Source organism: Anser brachyrhynchus, assembly GCF_964034855.1.
Source record: "Anser brachyrhynchus genome assembly, chromosome: 1".
In the NCBI taxonomy this organism is placed as follows: domain Eukaryota; kingdom Metazoa; phylum Chordata; class Aves; order Anseriformes; family Anatidae; genus Anser; species Anser brachyrhynchus.
This window is the reverse complement of record NC_137694.1, coordinates 192,483,423-192,501,554: the sequence shown is the minus strand read 5'-3', so window position 1 is coordinate 192,501,554 and position 18,132 is coordinate 192,483,423. Positions and strand designations below refer to the sequence as shown.

Sequence of the window (18,132 nt, the reverse complement as noted above, 5' to 3'; positions counted from 1 at the left end):
CTTCCCTTCCCTTCCCTTCCCTTCCCTTCCCTTCCCTTCCCTTCCCTTCCCTTCCCTTCCCTTCCCTTCCCTTCCCTTCCCTTCCCTTCCCTTCCCTTCCCTTCCCTTCCCTTCCCTTCCCTTCCCTTCCCTTCCCTTCCCTTCCCTTCCCTTCCCTTCCCTTCCCTTCCCTTCCCTTCCCTTCCCTTCCCTTCCCTTCCCTTCCCTTCCCTTCCTTCCCTTCCCTTCCCCTTCCCCTTCCCTTCCCTTCCCTTCCCTTCCCTTCCCTTCCCTTCCTTCCCTTCCCTTCCCTTCCCTTCCTTCCCTTCCCTTCCCTTCCCTTCCCTTCCCTTCCCTTCCCTTCCCTTCCCTTCCCTTCCTTCCCTTCCCTTCCCTTCCCTTCCCTTCCCTTCCCTTCCCTTCCCTTCCCTTCCCTTCCCTTCCCTTCCCTTCCCTTCCCTTCCCTTCCCTTCCCTTCCCTTCCCTTCCCTTCCCTTCCCTTCCCTTCCCTTCCCTTCCCCTTCCCTTCCCTTCCTCTCCCTTCCTTCCCTTCCCTTCCCTTCCCTTCCTTCCCTTCCCTTCCCTTCCCTTCCCTTCCCTTCCCTTCCCTTCCCTTCCCTTCCCTTCCCTTCCCTTCCCTTCCCTTCCCTTCCCTTCCCTTCCCTTCCCTTCCCTTCCCTTCCCTTCCCTTCCCTTCCCTTCCCTTCCCTTCCCTTCCCTTCCCTTCCCTTCCCTTCCCTTCCTTCCCTTCCCTTCCCTTCCCTTCCCTTCCCTTCCCTTCCTTCCCTTCCCTTCCCTTCCTTCCCTTCCCTTCCCTTCCCTTCCCTTCCCTTCCCTTCCCTTCCCTTCCCTTCCTTCCCTTCCCTTCCCTTCCCTTCCCTTCCCTTCCCTTCCCTTCCCTTCCCTTCCCTTCCCTTCCCTTCCCTTCCCTTCCCTTCCCTTCCCTTCCCTTCCTTCCCTTCCCTTCCCTTCCCTTCCTTCCTTTCCTTTCCTTTCCTTTCCTTTCCTTTCCTTTCTTGTTGCTGGATTTCATTGTTCATTTGCTGTTGTTCCAGGCATAAGCCGTTTGGCTTACACACATGTCTGGCCCACATTCCTGCAAGAGGTCTGCATTTACTATGATGAGAGAGTCCATCAAAAGAAAAAGAGAGAGATGTGAAGAAAAGATTCTTGGAAATTTGATGACTGGAAAAATGACAGTTCTTGCCAAGGATTTTTCTGAAAACTGGAAAAAACAACAGGACTGGGACCAGCAATCTGTGGGGTAAGGGAGCTTTTAGTGTTGACGTCTTCCATTCCGCAGAACGACACAGATTCCGACCCATTAATCTCTGGTGGGGTCAGCAAGGTCTCCTGTTGTTCACAGTGCATCGACAGTCAAAAGTATTCTCAAAACATTTCAATAGGATACTTTTTTTTTCTTGTGAAAGGGGAAAAAACAGAATGAGCATATGCTATTTAAGAGCTCCATCCAAAACTTTTTTAAAAATGCCATCTGAAAAGTAAAAATACTTTTAGCACAGGGTGATATTTATTAAAACCTTAACAAGTTGAACATGGTATCAAGAGTAAAAAGTTCAGAGTTGACAACAAGCTGAAAATCTTCTGAGTTGTAACACATGGAGCCACTGAAGCTGCTACTAAATCCTATGGGGTATTTATCAGCAAAAATGATAATAGGTTTATAAAGCTATACAGTGTATGACAATAAGATACGATTTAAGGAAGAAATGACTTGGAGCTATGTTAAGAAGAGTTTTTTAGACACCTTTGTCCCCTCATTTCATGGAGAATATAAAATTTCACTTTTGTCTGCAGTAACACCTGACTCTCCAACAGAGAAGACAAAAAGTGGCCTTACACAGATGACTGGGCTCGGCAATAGCAACAATTGATGATTTCTTAGTTTAAAGGAAAAAGAGGAGAAACTGTACGGAATTCTGCTGGTCCCATGTGTTCAAATGTTATGAATCAGGCTCTCTGCAGTCATCAATAAACCAGACTATTGTTGCCATTTGGATTTTTGAGCTTCCACAGCTCATATTTTCAGGCCTCTGCCAGTAGTTGCAATGTTTGGATAATTTCACATAGATTTTCATGCATTTGCAACATTTATAGTATTTTAGGATCTGCAGTAGCTTTAAGGAAAGACATCAAATATCACAGTATTCCTGATGAAAGTGTGTCAGTTAGTGCAATCAGGTTCTGTCAGCCTCAACTGTCACAGTAACACGACCAAGATGTTCACTGCCATTAACTTCACACTGCAGGTGATAATTAGTTTTGCCCATAGGTTCTGTCAGTTTAGCAAATGTTTATTCACCCTGAAAGGTGTTTTACTGACAGGGAGCACCAAATTCAGACAAATCTCAATTTCCTACCATTTTAGTAAGTTTTGAGTAATTGTTTCCTCAGAACCACTTTAAAAAATCATATATGTATAGCTCCAGCAGGGCACCAGATATCTTACAGACACGACACCAGAAGGTGCTTGCTAATCTTTTCCTGTTATTTTCTTGATCCCACAGTCTTGTACTGCTGAGGAAATGAGACTGTGAGCCAAAGCCAGCTCCATAGAGAGCTGCCAGAAAAGATGCTTTGTCCCTGGACTTTGAAGATGATTTTTCATTTCCTGCTACTGTTGAAAAATGATATTTCTGCACAGACTTCTTGTTGCATCTTCTCGATTTGGTGCAATGATCATACTTGAACAGCTCAGGCATGCACAGTAAGGTGCAGACAACAATGTGTACTTATTGTACACAGCATGGTAGGCCTAGCTTTAGCCCTGGCTGAGGTTGGAAAGTCTCTGCAGAGAAGGCAATGAAGGACATCTGAGGGCTAAGATGGAAACAGAATCACAATTGTATAATGGTTAAAGTTGGATGGGACCTCCGGAAAACATTCAGTCCAATGCCTCTGCTCAGAGCAGGGTCATCTAGAGTAGACTGCCCAGGTCTGTGTCCAGCTGGGTTTTCATTTCTCCAGAAGTGGGCATTTCTCCAGAAGTGGGCAATTGCTCTGAGCAAGTAAGTGTTTGACCACTCTTACAGTAAAAAGACTTTTTTTTCTCATGTTTGCCTGGAATTTTCTGTATTTCAGTTTGTGTCCATTGCCCCTCCTGTCTTTTCACTGGATATCACCGGAAAGAGCCTGGACCCACCTTCTTCCCCATCAGGTATTTATACACATCAAAAAGATGCTCCTGAGCCTCCTCTTCTCTATGTTAAATAGTCCCAGTTCCTCCATTCTTTCCTTGAGTGGCAGATGCTCTTGTGCTTTAACCATCTTTGTAGCCCTTTGCTGGAGTCACTCCAGAAAGTCCATGTCTCCTTGTGCTGGGGAGCCCAGACCTAGACACGGTATCCTGGATGTGTCCTGCCAGTGCTGAAAGGAGGGAAAGGGTCACCTCCCTCAGCATGATGGCAACGTTTTTCGTAATGTAGCCCAGGGTGACATTGGCTTTCTGTTCTGTAAGGGTACAGGGCACATTATGTGACTATGGGACTCTGTTTTATGATCAAGAGACCCTATCTGAGGATTAGCATCTGGTTGGGAGAGTTGGGATGCACCTCATTAATCAGGGCAGACATTTTTGCCAATAGGACGGCTGACCTCATAAGGAGAGCTTTAAACTAGAAAGAAGGGAGGAGGTAGAGGGTAACCAGCAGCCCTGTGTAGGAATGACACACAAGGCTGCTGAACAAAATGCATGGGGTGATGTGATAGGGAAGGGTCACAAAAATCAACAAAATAGGTCACACTTGCAGATTAGCAAGGAAATGCCTACAAGGCACCATTATGGAGCAATTCCCTCAAACACTTTCTAGGACCACAACATGCTGCGGTGCCTCTCTTAAGTGCCTATACAGTAACACAAGCAGTATGGGGAATAAATGTTCTTGCCTCATGTTAAACTTGTTGTCCATCATGACCCCCAGGTCTTTTTCAGCAAAGCTGCTTTCCAGCTAGCCAGCCAACAGCCTGTCCTGGTGCCTGGGATTATTCCCTCCCAAGTGCAAGACTTAGTATTTCCCTCTATTAAATGTCACGAGACTCCTGTTGGCCCATTTCTCCACCTTGCCAAGGTCCCTCTGGATGGCAGCACACCCATCTGTATCAGATAGTTATTAGCCTCACCTCCCAGTGTATCATGTGTAAACTTGCTGAGGATGCACTCTGTTTTGTAATCTAAGTCATTAATGATGCTAAACAGTAAACGGCCCCAGTACCAACGCCTGAGGTAGTCTGCTAGTGACTAGCCTTCATCTGAACTTCATGCCGCTGATCACAGCCCTTTGAGCATGGCAGTTCAGCCAGTTTTCCATTCATCTCACTGTCCACTTACCTAGCCCGTATTTCAGTATACCAGTAAGCATGTTACAGGAGACAGTGTTGAAACCTTTGCTAAAATCAAGATAAACAACGTCTACTGCTCTCCTCTTTTCCACCAAGCCAGTCATTTCATCATACAGAGCCACCAGGTTGTTCAGGCATTGTTTTCCCTTCATACATCCATGCTGGCTATTTCCAGTCATCTTGTTGTCCTTCTTGGTTATAAAAGGTTTCCAGAAGGAGTTTCATAGATCCTCCCTCTTGCTCTTCTTGAAGGCAAGAGTGACGTTTGCTGTCTTCCAGCTGTCAGGAGTTTCTCGTGATTGCTATGACCTTTCAAAGATAATTGAGATTGGCTTTGCAATGACATTAGCCAACTCCCCCTGCACTTGTGTCTGCATCCTTTGAAGTCCCATGGGCTTGTTTATATCCATTTTGCTTACGTGTTACTTAACCTGAGCCTTCTTGACTGAGGGTAAGTCTTTGCTCCAGACTTTTCCTCTGGTGTCAGGGCCTGGGATTACTGAAGCCTGCTCCTACCAGTAAATACCAAGGTGAAAAAGTCATTGAGAACTTTGGCCTTTTTTGTGTCCTTTGTCTCCAGGTCTCCTGCTCCATTCAGCACCTGCCCACATTTTTCCTAGTCTTCCTTTTTATGCTTATATGCCTGTAGAAGACTTTATTGTTGCCCTTCATGTCCCTTCCCAGATTTAACTCCTGGTGGGCTTTGGCTTCCCAAAACCCATCCCTGCATGCTTCAGCAGTGTGTCTATTCCTCCTTGGTCACCTGCCCCTGCTCTCACCTCTTGTATGTTTATGCACAGTGACAATTCATGTCCCTGCCCCTCCCTTCTACTTCCCTGTGCCTTGGCAGACAGATAGCGTGGCCGCTGCCAGAATTGCTCAACCAAAGATGTCACTGGTCTGGCTGTCTTATAAGGCACTTATCTTTAGGTGACTATCCCACATTGCAGCACCAGAAGTTGTAATGAGCAATTGAGTCTTGATGTCCTGAGTAAAATGACTATAGTTCTTATGAGTGACTAAGCACTGGATTTCATCTTCACTAGCTCAAAGTCAGGATCTGAGTTAATGTGCAATGGATACCTTTTTTTTTTTTTTTCCCTCCAAGCTGAAAGCCTGAAATTCAGATTGAACCCCCAAGCACATTTTCAGAACTTGGCAATAACCCCCTTGGGAAAGACAGTTATAACAGAGCAGTGGGACAGCTTGAACTGTGGCAGAGCTATTGAACCAAACTGGTGTGCAGAGGAAATGAAGCACGCAAATATTCCAAAGGAAATACTAATGTTAGTTGCTGCTCATTGTCTTTTTATATATCTTTGTTAAACTTTGAATAGTCTGTGATTTTGCTGGCAGTGAAGTCTCATCATATTAGAACAAGAGGTAAATATCCTATATTAGTGCTGCTCATTTTTTGGAGAGTCAGATTTTTCCTCCAGCAGCTTCCTTTAGAAGTGGGAGGCTGTAAAACAAAGCGCCTGAATAGCTGTTATGACATTATCAATCTATTACTGTGCTGGTTGATTCTGGAATTGCTATTACCAAGGTCATTATGGTTAGTATTTATATAGTGCTGTGCAAAAGCTAACCTTCTCATCTCCAAAGTAGCAATCAGAACAGCAGAATGGTTAGTAGCATCTATCTTACTCGTTTGGGAAAAGGAGTCATTTTGATAAAGGCAAAGAGGCATCAGATGCGAAGCAGACCTACCAGATATGGGTCAGTTTAGAAAAAAGCTTGAATTAATGCAACAGTCACAGGACAGGTGCTTCTGCTTCCATGCCTGCATGGAAGGCATAGCATACAAGCCGCCTGAGCCCTGTGGCACACTCCATAGCACCAAGGTAGCCAGAGAAGCAGTGACTATCAGGTGGGGCCACCGACACCACGCCGGCTGGTTGCCAGATCGCCTCCTGCGGCCAGGGAGATCTGAAGTTCCTGCTGCCACTTTAATTGCTGCCATCTAGTGTCACCTTGTGGGAGGACAAACAGCAGGGCTTGCAGCCGTTTCCACTTCTGCGGGGTCAGAGGAGATGCTTCCGTTTTGCCTTGTGAAGTAAATTGACCAGAAAGTGTGATTTCAGCCACGAGGCAGGCTTACTTCACACAGCTCTTATCTCTATTTTACCTTCTAGCCCAATGGCTGGAGCAGTTATCCAGGTACTTGGTCTATAGACACTCTTCTCCTAAAGGATTTGAACCCACATCTGTCTCCCATGGAAGCGCCCTCAGGAATATGATAAGCACTTCCCATTTCTAACCTCTCTCTGATCACAGAATCACAGAACTGTAGGGGTTGGAAGGGACCTTGAGAGATCATCAGGTCCAAACCCCTGCCAAAGCAGGTTCCCTGGAGGAGGTTACCCAGGTAGGCATCCAGACGGGCCTTGAATATCTCCAGAGAAGGAGACTCCACATGTCCCACCACACATGATTATGTCTTCACCACTTCTAGAGATGCCACTGCAGCGACTTGGATCGCTGTCTAGGTTCTCCATTGTACCTGTGATTTGAATCATTACTAAAGTGAGTGTTTACAAGCTTCCTGGGGTGGGCAGTATTTCTGGTGTCCTCTCTCCTCTGCAGTGCTCCGGAACCGGGACAGAATCAGTCTCATTCTTGTACTACTGATAGGGCAATTAATTTTCTAACTCTGGGTATCCTGTTAGCCAACAACATGCAGGAACGTGTTACAGTGAAGGAGTTTGCTCAAACAATCAGATGAGATTCTGTATATGCTCTTATTATCTTAAGAAACTGCCCACTCATTTGATAAAAGTGGTTTGTTCCATTAGAATGAGATTTTCAAAGGCTATTTCTTTTTCCTCATGACAGTAACTCTAAATGATAAAAAACACCCAGTTACAGAGAAAATATGTAGGATTTTTCCTAATGGATATAGTGGGGTTTTAGGACAGAGTCATGGCTCCTCAGGCATTATTTCTTTGACTGGAATTTCTTAGGGATGGGATCCTACATGTGCAGTTTCTATGTCTATATGTGTATTGTCTAGGACATTAGCAGAACTATTCAAGCACAAGTAAATATGGGAATGTTATGTTGAAAATCTCAGTTATTTCTAATTGATGAAAATACCCTGGTGTTTATACAAAGCTACATAGTGACTCACAATGAAATGAAGTCAGCAAAATACCAGACGTTTTTACATCCAAAACAGAGACAAGTGCCATATGTTCATAAAATAGTTTTCTCCTTAGTAAATGTTTATGAAGAAAATGAATGGATAAATTCCAAAAAGAGAAACTTGTGTAATATTATTTTCAGATAACAGAAGTATTTTTCCATTAAGATTTTTTTCATTTACTTATTTTCATTGTAAATCAGAAGACACAAGAGGGTATCTAATATGCCACTCATGCAGGTATCTTTAATATGCCTTGGTGCCTGACTATCCATACAGCAAAAATATGGGAAAACTTTTTCCCTGCAGACCAGAAAACCCCTGACGGTTGCTGTCTGCTGGGACCAGGACCTGGAGCCTGTGATCAGACTGAGCTGGACCTGAGTAGATGTTGGGCCTGGTGGAACCTGGTGTGGAAGACACCTCTCATCTCAAAGCTTGGTCTTGAAAGGTGCTGAGTTCAGTGGGAATCGAGCCCTTTAGGAAGACAGTAAGAGGTACTGTCTCTCCTTCAATTATGTTAAATTGCATAGAGTCAGATTTAATCTTGATATTCAATATTCTCTTTCTGAGATTTTCTGAACTAACTGGAATAAACTTTTCTGCTGCAATTGCTTGTGGATCTTTTAGTAATGAGGATACTAACCTGTTGGTTGGTGTTGAAAATATAAACCAGAGGATGAGGCATATGATAGAGCAAAAGAGATACTATAGGTAGGTAACAGCTCTTTGCTTTATTTTACAGTATAACAAAATCATTAAATGAAATTAGTAGTGGCAGTTTCAAAGCAGACAGAAGGAGATGGTGTCATTGAGAAAAACAGTTAAAGCTGTGGAACCCCTTGCTGAAAAATATTGTAGTTGTTAAAGGTTTACATGGATTCAAACACAATTGAGCATATACATGGAAGAAAAAGATCTACCAAGAGCCATTAAATAGATAGATATGTTTCCAGCCAAGGAAACTCCAGCTTCAGGTTGCTGAGGTCTAGACAGTTTGAAGTGTTAGTCCATGCTTACCTTGTTCTCATACTTTTCCCTGTAAATCTGTTGCTAGAGACAGGACAATGGGCTAGATTGACCTGTGGTCTGAATCAGTATGTCAGTTCTTAAGTAGTGTAGTTACACATTTGAACTTTGTGTTCCTGCCATTGAGGATGACAAAAAACTTTGCTCTCGTTCAGTTCTGGGCAGTCTTCAGTATCCCAGAGTGGACTGCAGACAACAGGAGAGAAGCAATACGTAAAGAGTGCAGTAGGATGTGCAATGATAGCTATCTTGGTAAATAAAACAATGGAAGCAAATTTTTTATGGCATCTAACTGGGAGAATTATTCTCTTGACTTGAGTTTTAGACCTGCAGGTTCTGAAATAATACATTGCCTATTCTTGTATGTGAAAAGAAAGCCACAGAAAAAACATACCTAGCTGGGTTTGTTCAGATTTGTTGCTCTCTTTGTGAATTAAATTTGTCTGGTGCCTAGCTTGAAAAGTAGCTATCATAGTTAGCTGTTGTATTAACATTTTTAGTTGTTTCAATTACTAATTTTCAATGGTAAACACAGGCAACAGTTTGATTTGTAGCCTTTCCTGAAAAGTGCTTTATTTTGATGCTTTTCCAACAATCCCTTGTATTGGGAATAGTAGACTGCTGTGGCCACATACTAACTTTGTAGCAGACTGTAAAACTGGCAGCTTAAATTTGTGTATAGTAACCTATGGACTCCTGTCAAACTTTAGTGTATCAGTTATATTTTGTGTAACAAAGATTTTCATGCGCATCCCTTTATATAGAAAATAGTTGTATCTGAGGATGCTACCTTTAAGAGGAAAGAATTACAATGCAGGGAGAATACATATATTTTCCTCTGAGCTAACATCTGCTAAATTTATTTTATGGAACACCTCTCATGTGCAACTAAAATTGTTTCTTTCCTTTGACTTGACTATATTTTTGATGTTTGCAACGTACCATTTTTCCTATGTCACTGTTCATTTGGGCCATTATAAAGCATCCTTGGTTATTTTTTAATATTTGAGAGACTCCAAATGATTTTGTGTGTGAGGACAGGGGATTTAATAAATTTTCCTCTTAGAGTAGCAAATTGGTATCTTGGAGCCTGTACACAAAATCACATCTAATATTCATCTAATACTCCTCCTTTAGATGATAACATGGTAGGAAATATGCCTTGTGGGTTGCCCTGTACTAGTTACTTGATAATTTACCAGGGTCTTAGTGGCAGTTCTGGCAACCACAATCCATGCTTTATTTGTAAATTGTTTTTTCTTAATCAGATAAGAAGTTATACAATATATCATAAAATCGTATAATCATATATCAGCTTTGTCTCATGACCTCATAGAGTCATGTCTGAAATCAATGGATCTTTCAGGTTTTTATTCCCTTTGCATCCTGGAAGTTAGTTTTTATGTTTGTGAGACACAGGGAAAGACAATGTTTACCTAACCCCTTTTGTTAGCTGGAGTTCATGATAAGCCAGTCACAGCCAGCTGACCTTCTATTTACAAATCCAACCTTTTCATTCCTTGACATGAATCCAGAACTCAACAAGAGGGTGCTGGCATTCACATTTCAGGGTCTCAAAATTTAAATGCCGATCCCAGATTTTACTGGTCTAGACCTAGATCTGTTTTGGAGTAGTCTTCAAGATCCTGAAATTTCTGAAAGTCGTGCATCCCATTGCCACTGGGTTGCTGACAGAACAGCCTGAGCAGGTTGGTGGTCCTCACTGCTGGATGAAGCTGTCCATTCCAAGGACTGCTTCAGCCTTTCGTTCTCTGTTGATCACAATCACCTTTGTGATCATCCTGTAACCTTGTAAGTGCTCACTGCAGGGAGCAAGGGCTATTCCCTCATCTGGCAGTTTTCCTTTTGTTCTGTCTTTTCTAATATATTTACATACATCTTTAATTCATGTATTCCCATGATGCAGACTAGCTCACTATTGCAAGCTTTGAATTTCACCTATTTAACTTGTGGGTTTTCTTGCAATGCTAATGAATTAGTTTCTGTCATCCTTTTAGCATATGCACTTTATTTTAAAGCTTGAAGTAATTTTATTGTAGTTTTTGCCATTTATGATGGTAGTTTTGCTGTTATCCTGTTGTATCCCTACCCTACATGTTCATCTGCATACACTACGTTAGAGCTACATTCTTTGCTCTTCTTGTAGCTTGTTCTAAATAAAAAATATTATCATAATTTCCTATATTTGCCACCATAGGCAATTCCACATAATGTTTTTTTGTGGGCTCAGAGAGAGTAGGAACTGCTGTTTCAGCATGTCACAGCACATAAACTACTCTTCAGTGGGTATTTCGTCACAGGCTTTTACCCTGTGGAATACAGAAAGTAATCCAAGAGTGTTTATGCCTCTGTGTAGCCAAAAGCATCCTTTGCATGCCCCACAGCGTAGCTGCTGTGGTATCGCTTAGCCAGTCGAGGGTTGGGTATGCTCCTGTGCAGAGGCTCCTGAAGAAGGAAGAACTCTCAAGCAGTTTCTTAAACTATCTACAGACTCATTTTGTTTCCTGTCAGGCCAGCATAACAAATACCACATCACTTCAAAGAAGGCTCCTTACCTAGGTTTCATTTCTAACATGGGAAATTGGACAAGCCAGGCTAAGGAACAAAATGCCTGTGCCCAACCTCAGTTCACGCAGCAGCAACCACCACCTACACTTAACATGGGAAAAACAGCTTTTCTACCCCAATCCCACCGTACCCACACAATGTATGTACAGCTTCTCCCTCTCCTTCTGGGAGTTAAACTTACTGGTGAGAACCAAGTCCAGCTCATTACAAAATGGGGTCTGTTGGTCTACCAGGTCCCATTATACGGCTAAGGGCCGGCCTTGCTCCATGCATTTGTACTTTCTTACTATACATTACGCTCAGCAGAATCTTGTGGTAAAAGCAAATGAATCACAATAGCATGGGCCACGTACAAATAAAGGGAACTCGAGAGGAAAATTGTCTTCTGACTTGTTTTCGGCATGGTATCTGAGTTCCTGCCTTTGGTATGGGAATATGTGATACAGTGGTGTTGGGAAATAAACAGATCTAGCTGGAAATAACAGATCTGCTTCTTTGGTCTCACAGCACAGCAACACTTGAATAAACATGAAATGTCCCTGGGAAGAGCCCTCCAGAAGCTACTGCCAAGTGACAGACGGATGAGTTGAAAGGTTGCAACAAGGGAGAAGAACAGAAGGGCATGTTCATTAATGCAAAATACAAGGAGAGAGCAGGGAGAGCAAGTCCTTGAGGAGGCAGAAGCAAGACTTAACACTTTCTTAGCAACTGAGTGCTACCACCAGGAAAAATGGCAGTACAATAGTAAGATGTGTTTTTCTTTTCCTTCCTTCCTTCCTTCCTTCCTTCCTTCCTTCCTTCCTTCCTTCCTTCCTTCCTTCCTTCCTTCCTTCCTTCCTTCCTTCCTTCCTTCCTTCCTTTCTTCCTTCCTTCCTTCCTTCCTTCCTTCCTTCCTTCCTTCCTTCCTTCTTCTAAGTTTGTTTATTTATTTATTTTGTTTCCCTAGTTAGAGAAATATTCCAGAGGCCTGGCAGAGGAGGTAGCAGTCAGGACTCGGGCAGGTGTCTTGTGTGCCCATATGATGCTTTCACTGTGTGTTGTACTGAGAGGAGGGGAATTTAAAAGCCTACCTACATTACCCCATCTTTTCTGCATGGCTTGTGCTTGCTGTAGGGATGAGAAAGAAATCACCTTATTCGGGTGTGTCACTGGAACTTATGCAGCATTAGGTCGTCTTTTTTTTTTTTTAATGGCAATTTTTGCTATTTCACATCATTATTTAGTAACGTAAGTTAGTAAAGTAATTTTAAGTTATAGCCTCACACTAGAAAGAAAGAGGAGAGAGGGTATGCAAAGTAACTGAAAAGAAGTTATACTAATTTCAGAGGGAGCTAGGGTGAGGCCAGATCCTTTGTTGCAGGTAGTGTTCCTGGATGGCAGTCAGTGGGAAATCAGCCTTGTAGATTTTATCTAAGATGGCAATATAACAAGTAATTGAAAGAGATTCAGAGGGAAGAGCTTTTGAAGGAGAAAGATGCTTCTTTTCATTTCCGTAACTAATTTTGTATGCTGCTAACTAGATTAACTTGTTAGCTATCATATTCTATGAGAACCATGTTGAAGCTCTTTGTTTTGAAAAGCAAGATGCCTTTGTGCTGCAGGTTCAAGACTTGCACAGCACTTATATGCTCAGATAGGTAAAGGTTACTTTAATTCTCTCTGAGTATTAGGGATCTTGGACTGCTCTAGGTCATGGAAAACCCATTATTTTAAATGTAAGAAAACCTAGATGGCTTGGCTTTGTCAGCCCGATCAGCATGATCTCTGAAACCACTTGTTCTCTTTCTAAGGTAGGTACTACGCATATCTTCCTTCAACAAGTGCCTCCAGGCTCTAGCCCTATCCTCCGATCTGCTTCTTCTGAGATCTTCTGAAGGAGCCATCAGGAGGCAACCATGTTATTGCTTCCCATGGGGGCTGCTCGGGGGGGATCTTCCACCACTTGATGCTTTGGAACCCTTTTCAAATTCCAAATCTTTTCTGTGTCTTGAACAGGCCAAAGAGGGTACTAAGACCTCATCAAAAAATATCAGTAACGTTCCCTGTTGCATCTTATAGCATATACCCACTCTGTCTGCAGTGTGCAAGATAAGATAAACCAGCACGGGACCTTGATGGACTAGAGTTGACTTTAGCCCTGTTCAGTGAATGTACAGCAGATTATAAAAATCTGTGAATTTGTGATAAAGCTATGACTTTTTGCTTCTGGAGGTTAAACATTTGATGTCTCTGAAGTTACTGAATGACTTATGTATACACATTTCTGACATAATGCTTGTCCTTATCCTTTTTCTTCCCAAATATAAATCTACTCTCTTTATGTATATACACGTGTATATCACTGGAACCTGCAAGGTGATTCTTATCATTGAGGTTTGTGTCTGTGGTTGAGCTGGAGGACAAGGAAGGAAATTTTGCTCAACTAGAAAAAGGTGAAGGAGGAACTCCAGTTTTTCAATATTTCTTGTCAGAATCCAGAAAGTTTCCTTTAACTCAAAAGGTGTCCATGATTTCACAGTAGTTTTCTTCTGCATTACCGATGGTCATTTTCTAAAACAAAACATTTAATGAATGAAGTGGTTCATTGGCAGAGAAGATGGATGTGATCTGCAAGCACTGAAGAATCTCGATGAACATCAGCTGATTTTACTGACTTTGGGGGGCTTGTTTTGGAATAGCTTGTCTCTCGAATATAGATTTGCCTGTACACCATGATGCTATTTAACATTAGAAAGGTTTCATGGCTACAAAACACATACAGAACAGAAAACCCAATGTAAGATGTTCCGAAAGTCCTGCACAACTGAATGCAAGTAGAAGGGTGGGTTCTGAAGCAAGTATTGTTGGTAACATGAAAACATGGTGTGTTGCAATAGCAAGAACAGGTGCTTCCAAATAAATTTCATCGTAAATCAAAAAATATTTTTTTTTATGATGCAAATAGCTGTTAGATATCAGACAACATTAATATAGTGCCAGACACATGGCCTTAAAAGTAAAATACAGCTACATGCTATCAAGAATTAGACCTAGTTCCCTGTGCAAATGGATCAAATCCCAGAACATCAGCATGGAGCTGGAGAACAACACTGAGTTGAGAAAGAATGCCAGAGGACTGGTATGAAATCCTGCAAACTTCCAGGTCTCTGCTTCTGAAGAGAAGATGAAAAATTGCTCACCAAGCAAAGATAGCGGTTATGTTAAAAAAATTAGCAGCAGTTTGATATCTTGGAATAATGGAGCTTATGTAGAGCTAGAAGGTATTATATTATTCTAGCCAACTGGGACACTCTACTTAGATATTGAATACTTAAAATAAACCCTTCAGGGGTTAAAAGATCACTAAGAAAATTTACCTTTTGAGATAAGTAATACATGACCTAGAAAACTTGAAGATGTTCAAAAATTATGAGAACATTTCAGCTTTATGTTCCCTAAAATGTTGATTTAAAGCTCTTTTGAATTTTAAATTCTGATATCTTAGTGAAGATTTAAAGTTATATGTCTAGAATTAGGTACTTAAATGTTTAATTAAGAAGTAACTAGCTCCTTCTAGCTTTTGGAATCATCCTCTGTACCAGACTCGCTTTATGCTATTTTCCATCTAGACATAGGTAAAAGGGCTTGGATTTCCTGGCCCAGCAGCCAATGAGCATAATAAGCTAAAGCCAGACAAACACAAAATTCTTTACATGCCCAGTTATAGAGCAGCTATATCTATAGGTGCTATAAAGTCTATCTCATGTGCCAGAACTTTTGCTATGAAATGTTTCCACAGAAACATCAGAAATTTTATCACTTTCAAGGATGACTGGGAACTAAGGGGCCTCAGCCCTTCTCAAAACCTGGTCCTCTGGGTGAGGCAAATTCTTTGTGGTTGAAGTAAACTTCTTCAATTGTAGTCAAAATGGTCTGTCCTTTCTCACTCTGAGACCAAAATATCAAATACTTGCCTAATCCTTCTGCATCGACACTTTAGATACTTGAGCATATTGCATCAAAAGCTCAAATTATAAAATGACCTGACTCCATGCCTGGATTCCCCTGGGAAGGGGTGTGCTGGCAGGGTGCTGGTTCAGCACTGTCATCTGTAGAAGTATTCTTGCACTCATCCTACTCTATAACTATGGAGACACAAGTGGATGAGTCTTCTGGCTGATACGGCCTTGTCCAGACGACAGATTGAAGATTTATGCCCGTTGAACAGAAGTTTATATTAAAACAAATGTTCTCAGTATTTTAATTGGATATTTTGCAAAGACAGCAGGAAAACAAATTTTAGTTCATTTCACACATTCATTCAGAAGATGGGTTGATAACAAAAGAATATCATGAGGGGAAGGGAGTGGCCTGGCAGAGAAACCACCTCTGCAATGCTTGTATCAAAATTTTGGCATGATGTCCGAACAGAAGTCTCTTTCTCTGAAAGACATCGTATACTGCCTAGCACTGGGTTCTTTTATGTTGGGCAAAATCCATGTAAAACGGAAAGGCCAGATTTCATCTGAAAACACTTCCCTTGCAAACTATCCCAGCTTAAGCAAATAGTCTTGCTCGTGTCTGAAGCCTGCAGAAGTAAGCGACGGACTTTCAGTCCCTTGCAGAGAACTTGTCTGTGTCCCAGCTCTGTGCTGGAAGGGCTCAGCTGGGAGCCCATGCCTGTGGGTGCCTGTGCAGGTGTGCACCTGCTGTGGCAGGGCTGGTCCCTCCATAGAGGAGGAATCCACTTACCTGTGTTTACTGTCTTGTCGTGGGACAAGCTTTAACATGTCTCCAACGCTAACTGGCTTTTCATGGCCAGAGTTCAAACATACAAAATGAAGCACGCTCCATGTGTTCAAACTCTTTCTACTCTTTAATCAACATCTTTCTACTGCTCCCGTCTTATTTTACTCTTTTTAATTTAGCATGTAAAACAATGACATCCTTTTCCTCTCTCTAGTGTATAGAGATATGTTTCCATTAATTACATTCCCCTCCCCCTATCTAAAGGAAGATCCTATGTGATTTTTTTCATTGACAGTAGCCTTCCTTTAGCTTGGGAATGGAATTTCAGCTGCAACCATACATGTGTCAGGGATACTGTCACACAGGTTTTGCATTTGAAAATAGGCAAAACTACTGAGAAGTTTACTTTTCACTGGAAAAGTGTTGGATTACTCCTAATATTAGGGTTCTGTTCTTGTTTACGGTTTGATGACTTTGCTGGTATAAAGGGGGTTCAGAAGAAATGGAAATTACACTCTTAAGTAGGGTTGCCAATTCTCATGACATTATTACGAGTCTCACAACACTTTGCTTGAAGTGTTGACTCTTCAGGGCAGGTGCTTGGGTGAAAGTCTCAGCTTTCTTTCTTTTTTCTTTCATTTCTTTCCTTTTTTCTTCTTTATTTACTTTTTTTCCCCCTTTCTTTTCCCCATTTTTTCCCAACTTTTTCTTATTTTGTTTTCAAAGGTATATTTCTAGCTCCTAAATTTATAAAGAAAATCTTCAAAACTAAAGCTAAATCATCCAATAAGATCAAGAGACAAACAGAAATGTGTAAGAAAAATAATAAAAATCAGTAAGATTTTTGAACTGAGCTTATGAACAAAGCCTATTTCCAGATGAGGACTAAGAACTGACCCTACCAAGAGATAGGACAGTCTACTAATCTTCTGACAAAGAGTTGTTGTGAGTTTATTGACCGTTATTTGCACACGTGCCTATTTGATCTCCTTCATCTCAGTCCTTAGCTGAGTTCTCAGGATCATGACCCTGGCCAGATCTTTGGGTTGATACTGTAATAAAAATTATGTGTGGAGCTTGGTAACACCACCTATAATTAAGGTTGCCTAACCCTCTGTATTTTAAGATCCTGTTTTTGGTTGCATATAATTTGCCAGATTAACTATTTAGGCTGAAATTACTCAGGTGCTTGCCTGGGATGGAGTCTTTCTCTGAGTATAGTTTCATCCAAAATGTTCAGCTGTATATCAGAACAGGTCTAAGGGAAAGAGCTCATGTAAAAACAGTTTGCATGAAAACGGTTGAACTGGTTTTGCTGACAATTTTTTGTATGTTCCTGCTTTGCACCAGAGACCAGGACTTTGTCAGGAAACATGCACTGCTGCCAGGGGTGTGTCTTATGCTATCCCTGAGAAAATTTGTTCAAATTTGGCTTGGTTTGGAGCCCCTGCAAATCACAAGGTCACAGATGTTTGTCTAACCTTCATTTAAAAACCTCTGCTGCTATTCTGCAGCCTCTTAAAGTAGCCTGTCCTAGTACTTAACTCTCGTTAGAGTGACAGAGACTTTCCTAATATCTAACTAAATCTTCCTTGCAGTAAAGTAAGCTAAATTTTTCTTGTACTATAGAGAGTGGACATAAAGAAAAACTGATCACTGTCCTCTTCAGAATAACCTTTTATGTATTGGAAGACTGTTATCATGTCCCTGCTCAGTCTTCTCTTTTCTAGACTAAACAAACCCCATTCCTTCAACCTTTCCTCATAGCTCCAGTTTTCTAAACCTCTTATCATTCTCATTACTCCCCCTCTGGATGCTTTCCAGTATATCTACATTTTTTTTTTTTTAGTGTGCAGTGCCCCAAGCTGGACACAATACCAGTAAAGCAGAATATTTACCTCTTGTGTTTCCTGTTCCTTCCTTCCAGTATGACACAGAATTAAATTAACATTTTTTTTTTTTAATTTTGTATCAGCATTACATAATAAATGCACATTCAGTTTGCCCTGCACTGTAACCTTCCTCCTGGTGCTGTTGCCTGCCCATTTGCTCCTAGTTTTACTAACATTTTGCTTCTCCTTGCTAACCACAGCACATTGCATTCGTCTTTACTGAATTTCATTTAGTTAATTTTAGACAATGCCTCCAATTTATCAAGGTCATTTTGAATTCTTATTCTAACCTCTTAAAAGCTTTCAGCTCCCTCCAACTTGACATCATCTGCAAATTCTACACATTTTCTCTTTTTTCCATTATCCAAATCATTAACAAAAATATCAGATAGACTAAACAATAGAGAACCTGGT

At 41.5% G+C, this 18,132-nt stretch overlaps 1 long non-coding RNA gene across 3 annotated transcripts in view; it reads left to right on the top strand.

Annotated features, from left to right (window-relative positions):
• LOC308194885 overlaps nt 1-16,156 on the top strand; it is a 42,298-nt gene extending 26,142 nt beyond the window's left edge. For all 3 annotated transcript variants that reach the window (XR_013950982.1, XR_013950983.1, XR_013950984.1), the window contains 4 exons: nt 1,035-1,243; nt 3,082-3,157; nt 7,790-7,977; nt 11,606-16,156. This is a non-coding gene — a long non-coding RNA (uncharacterized lncRNA). The remainder of the gene's footprint in view (nt 1-1,034; nt 1,244-3,081; nt 3,158-7,789; nt 7,978-11,605) is intronic.
• Nucleotides 16,157-18,132: the final 1,976 nt, after the last annotated feature.